This window comes from Oncorhynchus nerka, linkage group LG27 (genome assembly GCF_034236695.1).
Source record: "Oncorhynchus nerka isolate Pitt River linkage group LG27, Oner_Uvic_2.0, whole genome shotgun sequence".
NCBI classification, from domain to species: domain Eukaryota; kingdom Metazoa; phylum Chordata; class Actinopteri; order Salmoniformes; family Salmonidae; genus Oncorhynchus; species Oncorhynchus nerka.
In genome coordinates this window covers 55957618-55970387 of record NC_088422.1, presented here as the reverse complement: position 1 = coordinate 55970387, position 12770 = coordinate 55957618, and positions in this window count along the sequence as shown.

Below are 12770 nucleotides of genomic sequence, written 5' to 3'. Positions count from 1 at the left end.
CGTTTACTAATACCTAAAGTAGCATTACAAACGTATTTCGAAGTGTTTTGTGAAAGTTTATCGTCTACTTTTTGAATTTTAAAAAATGACGTTACGTTGTGAAATCGCTGTTTTTTTCGTTTATCACACAGTCTACATATAACGATATCTTGGCTTTATATGGCCCGATTTAATCGAAATAAAGACCCAATAGTGTTTATGGGACATCTAGGAGTGCCAACAAAGAAGATGGTGAAAGGTAATGACTGTTTTCTATTTTATTGTGCGGTTTGTGTAACGCCGAAATGCTAATTATTTTGTTTACGTCCCCTGCTGTGCTTTTCTGTTGTAGTGTATTGGTGCATGCTATCAGATAATAGCTTCTCATGCTGTCGCCGAAAAGCATTTTAAAAATCTGACTTGTTGCCTGGATTCACAACGAGTGTAGCTTTAATTTGATACCCTGCATGTGTATTTTAATGAACTTTTGAGTTTTAACTAATACTATTAGCATTTAGCGTAGCGCATTTGCATTTCCAGAGCTCTAGTTGGGACGCAAGCGTCCCAGGTAGAGGTAAGAGGTTAATAAACACAATGACGAAGATGGATGACAAAACAGTGGAACTTATTAAAGTCGCTAACCAAATTATTGATGAGAGAACCCAGGTCGAGGAAGATGGAAAAATGTATCTCTAAGCAAGCGGAGGAAATCTCATCACTGAATCTCTCCCTCCGCACTCAATACTTTTACCTGCAAACCATGACAGATAAGTATGAGTCCGAACGGAGCAAGTGCGACACTCACGTGTCTAAAATAAGTATAATATGCGCCCAAGTGGACTTTGTTATGCAGTAGAATACCACCCTTAGTGGTATTCTGGAGAAACACCTGGAGAAACTCCAGACCACCTGGAGAAACTCCAGAACAGTCACGCGCTACAGTGTGACTACCCAACAAAGCAACCAATCTCGCAACCGGAACTCTGTACACAAAATAGTGAAGATGACAGAAGGTTTCAAACTTTACCTCTCTCAGGTGTTCCTTAGTCATCTCCTCTTGGCCTTACGGCCCAAAATTCCCCACATGATGAAGCAAACATTTCCAGCGCACTTGGCATGGAACGCCTTGACAAAATTGTCAAAAACTTACGCACCTTTGACCCCATTCCAGGGAAGCCAAACGACACTGAGATGTTCTTAGCAGACATAGAGGACGCCTTGGATGGCTACCCAAATGCTACGGATACTGACAAGCTTTACCTTTTGAAGCAAATGTCGAATAAACACAAAAGACCCAAGCCAGCAAGCGGTACTGGAGCGACAAGTCTAGGTCCAAAAAGCTTCTTAACAGCTTCTACCCGCAAGCCATAAGACTCCTGAACAGTTAATCAAAGGGCTATCCAGACCCCTCTTTTACGCTGCTGCTACTCTCTATTTATTATCTATGCATAGTCACTATAATAACTCTACCTACATATACATATTACCTCAATTACCTTGACTAACCGGTCCCCCGGCACATTGACTCTGTACCGGTACCCCCTGTATATAGCCTCACTATTGTTATTTTACTGCTGTTTAATTATTTATTACTTTTTATTTTCTTAAAATCTTCTGAAAGCATAATTGGTTAAGGGCTTGTAAGTAAGCATTTCACTGTAAGGACTACACCGTTGTATTCGGCGCATGTGACAAGTTATAATTTTATATGATTTGACAAGGTTCACCCATCTACAACAGCAACACGTGCAAAACAACTACGCAAACTTGCCACGGCTTTGAAAATAGAAATCCGTGGTTCTGCGACTCACAAACACGACAGCTCGTTGGCTAACACTGTCAAACAAGCTCAAGGTTTGTTCGACTTACTTTGGCCTACTCACTGAAACAGGAATGGAAGAGCTATTACACCATTCAAACAAATGTTTCTGTTGAACATGTATCCCCACCTCATTAACTACTTAGGCCCTACAGCCCACGCTGATTTGCCAAGCTCAGAACTCAGAGAGCTTGCGGGTGCATCTCACTTTTCAATATTGAACAGGAGCACTCACTCCAGATAGGGTGCGTTATCAGGGATAGGAGCGTTGAGAGATGACGCACAATAACAGTATATACCATGAAACCACGATACCAATAACCACCACGTCAAATAACTATAAAAAACGTTGGCAGCCAAACGACTACCGCTACAATCAAGCTGATTGCTACGTTCCTGAACCCAACCCACACAAAGTGTCAGGGCACAAGGGTAACAAAGGGTTCAATGATGATCAAAACATAGACCAATACTCTCTTGAAGATCTGCCTTAGACCGCTGTGCCACTTAATAGACAAGAACAGCTCAAGGACAGAGCTACATAGACCAATAAGATCAATCAAAGTTGACTGACAGATCTTTAGTCTTTTATTTCAAACAGGATACAATCTAAGTAACATAATAAATCAAATCTGTCCGTTTAAGCTAGGTATCTGTTTTCTGCAATCCCCAACATCCACCTGTCGTCAGACTTCTGCATCTGCGGTGGAATGTGAGCTGTGTTTGTCAGATCATGAGACATCCGGAAAATCTGTCATCTCACAAAAACGTCAATAGCGTAAGAACGGTTTGATCTACATTTTGCTCTATGACCACCACAAGCCCCACAGGCCTCATGTGAAGTTGGTACCGCCAATATACCAACTTCTGTCTGTAGCGTCCAAACTGTTTGGGCTACAAACCACTCTATGGAAAAATTAAATTCTCGCAAACATGATGGTGTTCTCTGTTTTGCTCGATGACCCCCACAAGTGTCACAGGACTATCACGGTTTAAAAAATGAATGGAAGTATGGAGGTAGTATTTGCTAACAAAAAAATAAGTTAAATACATAGGTGTCAAAAAGCAAAAGTATTTCCTGAGCTTTCCAGACACTTTGAAACCTTAAGCCTACTCATTTTTGCGTGGACTGTCTTTACAATTTATTTAATGTGTTTCTATGGGCTACAGTGGCAGCCAAATTTAATATTTTATCAAATATATATATATTATGGGGGGGATACCTACAGGAGTCCTAAAATTCTAAATCAAATAGCTAAATGATCCATGACCCATATTTTTACCTATGTAGCAATAGTTGCCCATCTTTGCGAGGCATTGGAAAACCTCCCTGGTCTTTGTGGTTGAATCTGTGTTTGAAATTCACTGCTCGACTGAGGGACAAATAATTGTATGTGTGGGGTACAGAGATGAGGTAGTCACTCAAAAATCATGATTTTTTAATATTATTTATTTTGAATTCAAGGGACACTTAACCAGCATGGCTACGACAGCATTCTGCAGCGATACGCCTTCCCATCTGGTTTGCGCTTAGTGCAGTGGTTCTCAATCCTGGTCCTGGCGACCCAAATGGGTGCAGTATTTTTTGCTCTAGCACTACAATCCTGATTCAAGTCATCAAAGCCTCATGATGAGTTGATCATTTGAATCAGCTGTGTAGTGCTAGGGCAAAAACAAATGTGCAGCCCTTTGGGTCCCTAGGAACAGGATTGAGAACCAGTGGCTTAGTGGGGATATCATTTGTTTTTCAACATGACAATGACCCAAAACACAACTCCAGGCTGTGTAACGGCAATATGACCCAGAAGGAGAGTGATAGAGTGCTGTATCAGATGACCTGGCCTCCACAATCACCAGACCTCAACCAAATTGAGAGGGTTTGGGATGAGTTTGACGGCAGAGTGAAGGAAAAGCAGCCAACAAGTTCTCAGCATATGTGAGAACTCCTTCAAGACTGTTGGAAAAGCATTCCAGGTGACTACCTCATGAAGCTGGTTGTGAGAATGCCAAGAGTGTGCAATGCTGTCATCAAGGCCAAGGGTGGCTGCTTTGAAGAATATAAAATCTAAAATATATTTTGATTTGTTTAACACTTTGTTGGTTAGAACATGATTCCATATGGGGGTGAACATGGAGAAAGAGATCACACAATCTCATGACAGTCAAACTATGGGAATGTGTTCCTTTGGACCCAAGAGTTACAACTGCCCTATGGGCATTGATCAAAAGTAGTGCACTATACAGGGAATATGGTTCCATTTGGGACACAACCAGAGACTTCCAATTGGACATAAATAGACTTGACCCCCAAATTGGAAGGGTAGCTGTCAGAAAGCAAATTTTCCATGGGTCTTTGCTGGCCTGACAGAGATGGAAGCTGAAGCTTGGCAGGCAACATTTCTCCAAGCTGAAAGGGAACTGGAATTAAACCCACAGGAGAGTGGGTTTTACAGTGGATTAGTGATAAGGTTCCTTCTATTAAAGATTGGCATAAGATACTATTTGAATGGGTGCCTCTGGAATATCTGACATGTACATTGCATTCTAAAACAGACCAGTTCTACAAAGTATGGGAACCTTATCTAAATTACCTAGAACCTGAGGTATCAGCTATTATGCTGCAAGGATTCTCTTAGAATGGCGGGGATCTATGTATTTCAGAACTACACTGTACGTTCCATGTGTGGAACCTAACCTCTTGGTTTAAACTGAGCTTTTTTGTTTAATTTCTGTTTTTAAGTTTGTTTAAAATGTATGTATTGAGAGACGCAATGATGGTGATGGGGTGAGAGAAGCACCAAGCGGGAAGAGGAAAATGGTGTACGTATGTATGGGTGTGTATGTGTCTGTGTGCGTGCGTGCGTATGTATGCGTATGTGTGTGTATATGCATGGGTATATGTATGTATGTGTGTGTATGTAGGTGTATATATATGCGCGTAGATATGTGTAAGTGGGTGCTGTTTTTCTTGTTTTTGTTCTGTGTGCTTTGTCTCTGTTGTTGTATCTCTTAATATAATTACAAAAAACCCACAGGAGAGGCCATTTGATACATGAGGCACAGAAGGGACAAATGACATCCAGCAGCACATCCATTGTACATGGCCGCAGAAATCACTGACCTGACCATTTTCTAATAATTATGTTTATTTTTTACGTGGTTTCATGTTAACCTGACACCCTGGAATAAATCATCAAACATAATGATATACAAGAATATACATTATGCAAAATAACAAGAAACACATACTCATAACAACGTGACAAATACCTCATGTTACATTACCCCTAGGAAGGCTGTGAACGTATCATAATGTATACTGAACAAACATATAAACACAACATGCAACAATTTCAAAGATTTTACTGAGTTACAGTTCATATAAGGAAATCAGTCAATTGAAATAAATTCATTAGGCCCTAATCTATGGATTTCACATGACTGGGCAGGGGTGCAGCCATGGGTGGTCCTGGGAGGACATAGGCCCACCCACTGGGGTGCCAGGCCTAGCCAATCAGAATGAGTTTTTCCCCACAAAAGGGCTTTATTACAGACAGAAATACTTCTCAGTTGCATCAGCTGTCCAAGTGACTGGTCTCAGACGATCCCGTAGGTAAAGAACCTGGATGTGGAGGTCCTGGGCTGGCGTGGTAACACGTGTTCTGCAGTTGTGAGGCCGGTTGGAAGTACTGCCAAGTTATCAACATTATGGTAGAGGTGTTAACATTAAATTCTCTGGCAACAGGTCTGGTGGACATTCCTGCAGTCAAGCATGCCAATTGCACAACCCTCAAAACTTGAGACATCTGTGGCATTGTGTTGTGTGACAAAACTGCACATTTTAGGATGTCATTTTATTGTCCCCGGCTCAAGGGGCACATGTGTAATGATCATGCTTTTTAATCAGCTTCTTGATATGCCACACCTGTCATGTGGATGGATTATCTTGGAAAAATGAGAAATACTCACTAACAGAAATGTAAACAAATATGTGCACAAACTTTGAGAGAAATAAGCTTTTTGTGCCATGGAACATTTCTGGGATCTTTTATTTTAGCACATGGGACCAACACTTTACATGTTGCATTCATATTTTGGTTCAGTATACATAACTTGTAACAAATCATAATTTGTGATTTGTAGCAGTTGATAGTAGCAGTGAACGTGTGTCGATGTTAGCTTTGATTTCAACTAACTTTCAAGTGCAACCATCACTCCTGTGTTCCAATGGCACGTTGTGTTAGCTAATCCAAGTTCATCATTTTAAAAGGTTAATTGATAATTAGAAAACCCTTTTGCAATTATGTTAGCACAGCTGAAAGAGGCAATTACAACAGGCCTTCTTTAGACTAGTTGAGTATCTGGAGCATCAGCATTTGTGGGTTCGATTACAGGCTCAAAATGGCCAGAAACAAATATCTTTCTTCTGAAACTCTTCAGTCTATTCTTGGTCTAAATAATGAAGGCTATTCCATGCGAGATATTGCCAAGAAACTGAAGATCTCGTACAACTCTGTGTACTACTCACAGAACAGAACAGCGCCTCTAACCAGAATAGAAAGAAGAGTGGGAGGCCCCGGTGCACAACTGAGCAAGAGGACAAGTACATTAGAGTGTCTAGTTTGAGAAACAGACGCCTCACAAGTCTTCAACTGGCAGCTTTTCTAAATAGTACCCGCAAAACACCAGTCTCAACGTCAACAGTGAATAGGCGACGTCAGGATGCTGGCCTTCTAGGCAGAGTTGCAAAGAAAAAGCCATATCTCAGACTGGCCAATAAAAAGACAAGATTAACCAGTTAAGCCTAGGGCTGAATACTGCCCCCTTTGGAGGAAGTGCGTGCCAATAGTAAACTGAAAATATTTTTTCCCAAAATTGCTAATATATGCATATAATAATTATTATTGAATAGAAAACACTCTAAAGTTTCTAAAACCGTTTAAATTATGTCTGTATGTAAAGCAGAACTCTCAGGGCAGCCATTCTCCCAAACTCTCTGTGGACAACAGAAAAGTTGGGTCAACTTTGACGTCATCGCCCCCACCCTTCCCAAGCAGCTACCGATAATGGCACGTTCATTGTGAGAATCTCGCGTGCCCTCGTCCTTTGGCGGGCTAAATAGTTCGGGTCACTCTCAAATACATGCACTCTATTGCGCGCGGCCGATTTGGGGAACGTTCTTTTTCAAGATACACCAATTGAAGTCGGTTTGTCTGTTCGCGCTGATCATTGTTTTACATGTTAAAAACATCATAAAGCTTGATTCTGCACATAGTTTGACCAGTTTAGTCGACATATAATATGTACTTTTGAAGTTTTGATGCGCAAGAGTGCGGGACCAGAAGTCATTTTGGGTGCATTTCAGCTGAAGCTGTTAGCATATGCTAATACAAAGACACACAACTTGAAACCAAACGATGTATTGGGTAAGTATGACTCCTTCTATGTCTTCTGATCGAAGAACATCAAAGGTAAGGGAATATTTATGTGGTTATTTTGGGTTTCTGTGGACTCCAAACGTAGAGGAGACATACTGCTAATATCTGAGCGCCGTCTCATTGTATAGCCCAGTGAACGAAATCTGTAATGTTAAAAATAAATGTACATATACAGCGGTTGCATTAGGAAGAAGTGTATCTTTGTAACTATATGTAGAACATGTATATTTAGTCATGTTTATTGCTTGTTATCTGACGTTATCTGTCGGAGCTATCATCATTTCTCCGGACATTTGAGTAGCATTTTTTGAAATGTCGTCATTGTAAACAGAGATTTATGGATATAAATGGCATATTATTGAAAAAAATTTAATGTACTGTGTAACATGTAATATTACTGTCATCTGATGAAGATTTTCAAAAGGTTAGTGAATTATTTATTTTTTAATCCTACTTTTAAATTTTATATTTTCTGGGACAAAATGGCTGCCGCTTGTCTTTTGTTTCGGTGGTGATCTAATATAAATATGTGCTATGTTTTCGCCGTAAAACATTTTAGAAATCTGACTTGCTGGGTAGATGAACAAGGTGTTTATCTTTCATTTGAGCTATTGGACTTGTTAATGTGTGGAGGTTAAATATTTCTAAGAATATTTTTTGCATTTTGCGTTATGGTAATGAGCTTGAGCCGTAGTCACGATCCCGGATCCGGGATGGGTAGCATCAAGATGGGTAAAAGAACACAGACACTGGATAGAGGAAGACTGAAAAAAGTGTAATGGACAGACAAATCTAAGTTGGAGGTATTCGGATCACAAAGAAGAACATTCGAGGAACGCAGAAAAAAATGAAACGATGCTGGAGGAGTGCTTGACGCCATCTGTCAAGCATGGTGGAGGCAATGTGATGGTCTGGAGGTGCTTTGGTGGTGGTAAAGTGGGAGATATGTATGGGGTAAAAGGGATCTTGAAGAAGGCTATCACTCCATTTTGCAACACCATGCCATACCACGGCACTTAATTGGAGCACATTTCCTCCTACAACAGGACATTGACCCAATGCACAGCTCCAAACTATACAATATATATTTAGGGAATAAGAAGTCAGTTAGTATTCTGTCTATAATGGAGTGACCAGCGCAGTCAACGGATCTTAACCCTATTGAGATGTTGTGGTAGAACTTGACCGTATTGTACGCAAGAAGTGCCCATCAAGCCAATCCAACTTGTGGGAGGTGCTTCAGGAAGGATGGGGTGTAATCTCTTCAGATTACCTCAACAAATTCACAACTAGAATACCAAAGGTCTGCAAGGATGCAATTGCTGCAAATAGAGTATTCTTTGACAAAACCAAGCTTGAAGGACACAATTATTATTTAAATTAAAAATCATTATTTATAACCTTGTCAATGTCTTGATTATGTTTCCTATTCATTTTGCAACTAATTTCATGTATGTTTTCATGGAAAACAATAACATTTGTAAGTGACCCCAAACTTTTGAACAGTAGTGTATTTACGTGTGTATGTCTTTGCTGTCTCTCCGTTGAAAACACTTAATCCGTCTGGGGAGTAATTCAACAGAAAGTCTCTGGTTTGTCCACCAGAGATCAAAGTCTTTCGTAGTTGTAGCTCTGTTAACATGCATACATCAGACGTACCAATGGTTGTTTGATAGGGAAATTAACGGATGTTTCAGAGTACCACCCGGTGGTTCCCGGTCGAGGTTACTTGACTAAAGTACTTAAAACAGCTGCATGTTGACTGAATGTTCCTGTGTAGTCTTCATCTTCTTCACTCGAGAATGTTTCAGAGTGTTTCAAAGTGTCTTAACCATTCGTGACATCCGGTTCACACTGTCCGCCTGCTTGGTCTCTAGTTTTAAACCATTTCTCAGCCATGTAGCCACTGCTTCATGCTGTCTGGTCTTTAGTTTTGTAGATTTTTTAACCATTTGTGCGTGTGGACTGCGTTCGCATGTCCTCCGACCTAATTTACATTTCGTCATGAGTCCTATTTAAGCACTCGGGGATAAAGGGGCGTTCCCTCCTTTTGCTGTGAGGTCTGTGCTCGCATGGGTGTGGCCAATGACTTGGTTAGGACTTCATATGAAAAACAATTATTTCATTTAGAAGGCTAATATCACATTACATCTTCTCAGAAATAGTTTAATATTTAATCATAGAAATAACCCAACATCTAGCAGATGTGAATCTGATCACTGGGAAATATACACATTCAGAGATACAGTTATGATGTTCTACTGTCCTTAGTTACATCACCAATTAGTAATGAATGAATGACTAATTAACAGGATTGTTATTTAAGTGCCCATGGACCATTCCAACTGTGGAATACAGAAATCTTGTTTCATTATTCAACCTTTTGACGTTACCATTTTGGCGGGAGGAATCTCCTTGTAACAGAGGTTTCTTACCCCTCAATCCTGTACTTACAACCGGTCATAAAACTGGTTAGGGAGAGAGAGGAAAATCTAGCGCCTATGATCCTTTTTTTATTTCACCTTTATTTAACGCGGTAGGCAAGTTGAGAGCAAGTTCTCATTTGCAACTTGCGACGTGGCCAAGATAAAGTATAGCAATTTGACACATACAACAACACAGAGTTGCACATGGAATAAACAAAAAATAGTCAATAATACAGTAGAACAAAATAAAACAAAAAGTCTATATACAGTGAGTGCAAATGAGGTGAGGTAAGATAAGGGAGTTAAGGCAATAAATAGGCCATGGTGGCAAAGTAATTACAATATAGCAATTAAAAAGCTAGCCTTAGATTTCCTAACTGCCTGTGTATATTTGTTCCTAACTTCCCTGAAAGGTCACACTATTCGATGCTAATGCAGAACGCAACAGGATGTTTCTGTGCCGGTCAAGGGAAGACAGGTCTGGAGTGAACCAAACACTAAATCTATTCCTAGTTCTATTTTTTTTTATGGGGCATGCTTATTTAAGATGGTGAGGAAGGCACTTTTAAAGAATAGCCAGGCATCATCTACTGACAGGATGAGGTCAATGTCATTCCAGGATAGCCTGGCCAGGTCGATTAGAAAGGCCTGCTTGCAGAAGTGTTTTAGGGAGCGTTTGACAGTTTTGAGGGGTGGTCATTTGGTCGCAGACCCATTACGGATGCAGGCAATGAGGCAGTGATCGCTGAGATCTTGATTGAAAACATCAGAGGTGTATTTGGAGGGCGAGTTAGTTAGGATGACATCTTTGAGGGTGCACATGTTTACGGATTTGGAGTTGTACCTGGTAGGTTCATTGATAATTTGTGTGAGATTGAGGGCATTCAAACTTGGATTGTAGGATGGCCGAGGTGTTAAGCATGTCCCAGTTTAGGTCACCTAGTAGCACAAGCTCAGAAGATAGATGGGGGGCAATCAATTCACATATGGTATCGAGGGCACAGCTGGGGGCAGAGGGAGGTCTATAGCAAGCGGCAACAGTGAGAGACTTGTTTCTGGAAAGGTGAATTTTTAGAAGTAGAAGCTCAAATTGTTTGGGTACAGACTTGGATAGTAATATAGAACTCTGCAGGCTGTCTTTGCAGTAGATTGCAACACCGCCCCCTTTGGCAGTTCTATCTTGGCGGAAGATTTTATAGTTAGCGATGGAGATTTCAGGATTTTTGGTGGTTTTCCTAATCCAGGATTCAGACACCTCTTTTGGTTTCAATCTTGTGATTATCCTGTAAATTGCAACCAACATAAAAATGACCATGGACTGTCCTGGTTGTGGATCATCGTTGTGGTCCGCTTCTGGTGGTTGACCCGGGTAAGCTTTCTGAAAGCTGCAGAGCACCACAAATATATAATTACATTTATTCCCAAATGAGCGGTGTTGTGGCACTAAGTGATGGTTGTATGGGAGACTTGTTTATAGCTCTATCACTTCCTAAATGTCAAATGAAATTAAACCAAATGGAATAAAAGCATAAGCAAAAGTTATAAAAAATATAGTTATCACACCTTAATTATTTAATTGGATTGTATTCTATATAAATCCAAGGTCTTGGCAAAATGACCCTATTGTGGCATTGTCTCATGTAATTTCTAGGGCATTCCTAATTTGTGGTGTGTTGCTTAGGGCACTATCCTAAATTGTAAGGCACCAACTTCAGGAAGTCTACAGGGATGACCTATGGACCTCTGTGGAGAAACTGGTGAGGACTGTAGCTGTAGAGTCAAAGGCCTCAGAGTAAATTTTACACTTTACTAAGGCTGGTTTTTGTTCGAACCCTTAACCTGTTGCGACGAGCAATCCCGTATCCGGGAGCGTAATTATAGCCTCAAGCTCATTACCATAACGCAACGTTAACTATTCATGAAAATCGCAAATGAAATGAAATAAATATATTGGCTCACAAGCTTAGCCTTTTGTTAACAAATCAAATCAAATCAAATTGTATTTGTCACATACACATGGTTAGCAGATGTTAGTGCGAGTGTAGCGAAATGCTTGTGCTTCTAGTTCCGACAATGCAGTAATAACCAACAAGTAATCTAGCTAACAATTCCAAAACTACTACCTTATAGACACAAGTGTAAGGGGATAAAGAATATGTACATAAAGATATATGAATGAGTGATGGTACAGAGCGGCATAGGCAAGATACAGTAGATGGTATTGAGTGCAGTATATACATATGAGATGAGTATGTAAACAAAGTGGCATAGTTAAAGTGGCTAGTGATCCATGTATTACATAAGGATGCAGTAGATGATATAGAGTACAGTATATACGTATACATATGAGATGAATAATGTAGGGAACATTATATTAGGTAGCATTGTTTAAAGTGGCTAGTGATATATTTTACATCATTTCCCATCATTAAAGTGTCTGGAGTTGAGTCAGTGTGTTGGCAGCAGCCACTCAATGTTAGTGGTGGCTGTTTAAAACCACTTAAGCCTACCCCTAACTTTTTCGAACATTCTGTTAAAAATCGCGCAACATTTCAGCGTCCTGCTACTCTTGCCAGGAATATAGTATATGCATATGAATAGTATGTGTGGATAGAAAACACTCTGACGTTTCTAAAACTGGTTAAATCACGGCTGTGACTATAACATAACGTGTGTTTCATCGAAAGCGCAAGAAAACTGGAAAATGTATTAATGCGCCACTTGCATGTATTGTCTATGGGAAAGCAAATAACATGGGGCTGAGATTGCAAGTCCTACAGCTTCCACACGATGTCGCCAGTCTTGTCAATTGCCTGGGCTTTGTTTCTTGGTCAAACGAGTAAGAGAGAGCCCATTCCTTCCGGTCTCCGACAGGATGTTTTGGAAGAGAAATTTTGACCATGATTTTAAGACGTGGAGCTATTGAATACACATCGCCCCGTGATCAATTTGATAGATTATTAACTTTGAGGGTGTATGTTTTGATTTGGAGTTGTACCTGGTATTTACTAATACCTAAAGTTGGATTACAAAAGTATTTCGAAGTGTTTTGTGAAAGTTTATCGTCGACTTTTTTAATTTAAAAAAATGACGTTGCGTTTTAAAACG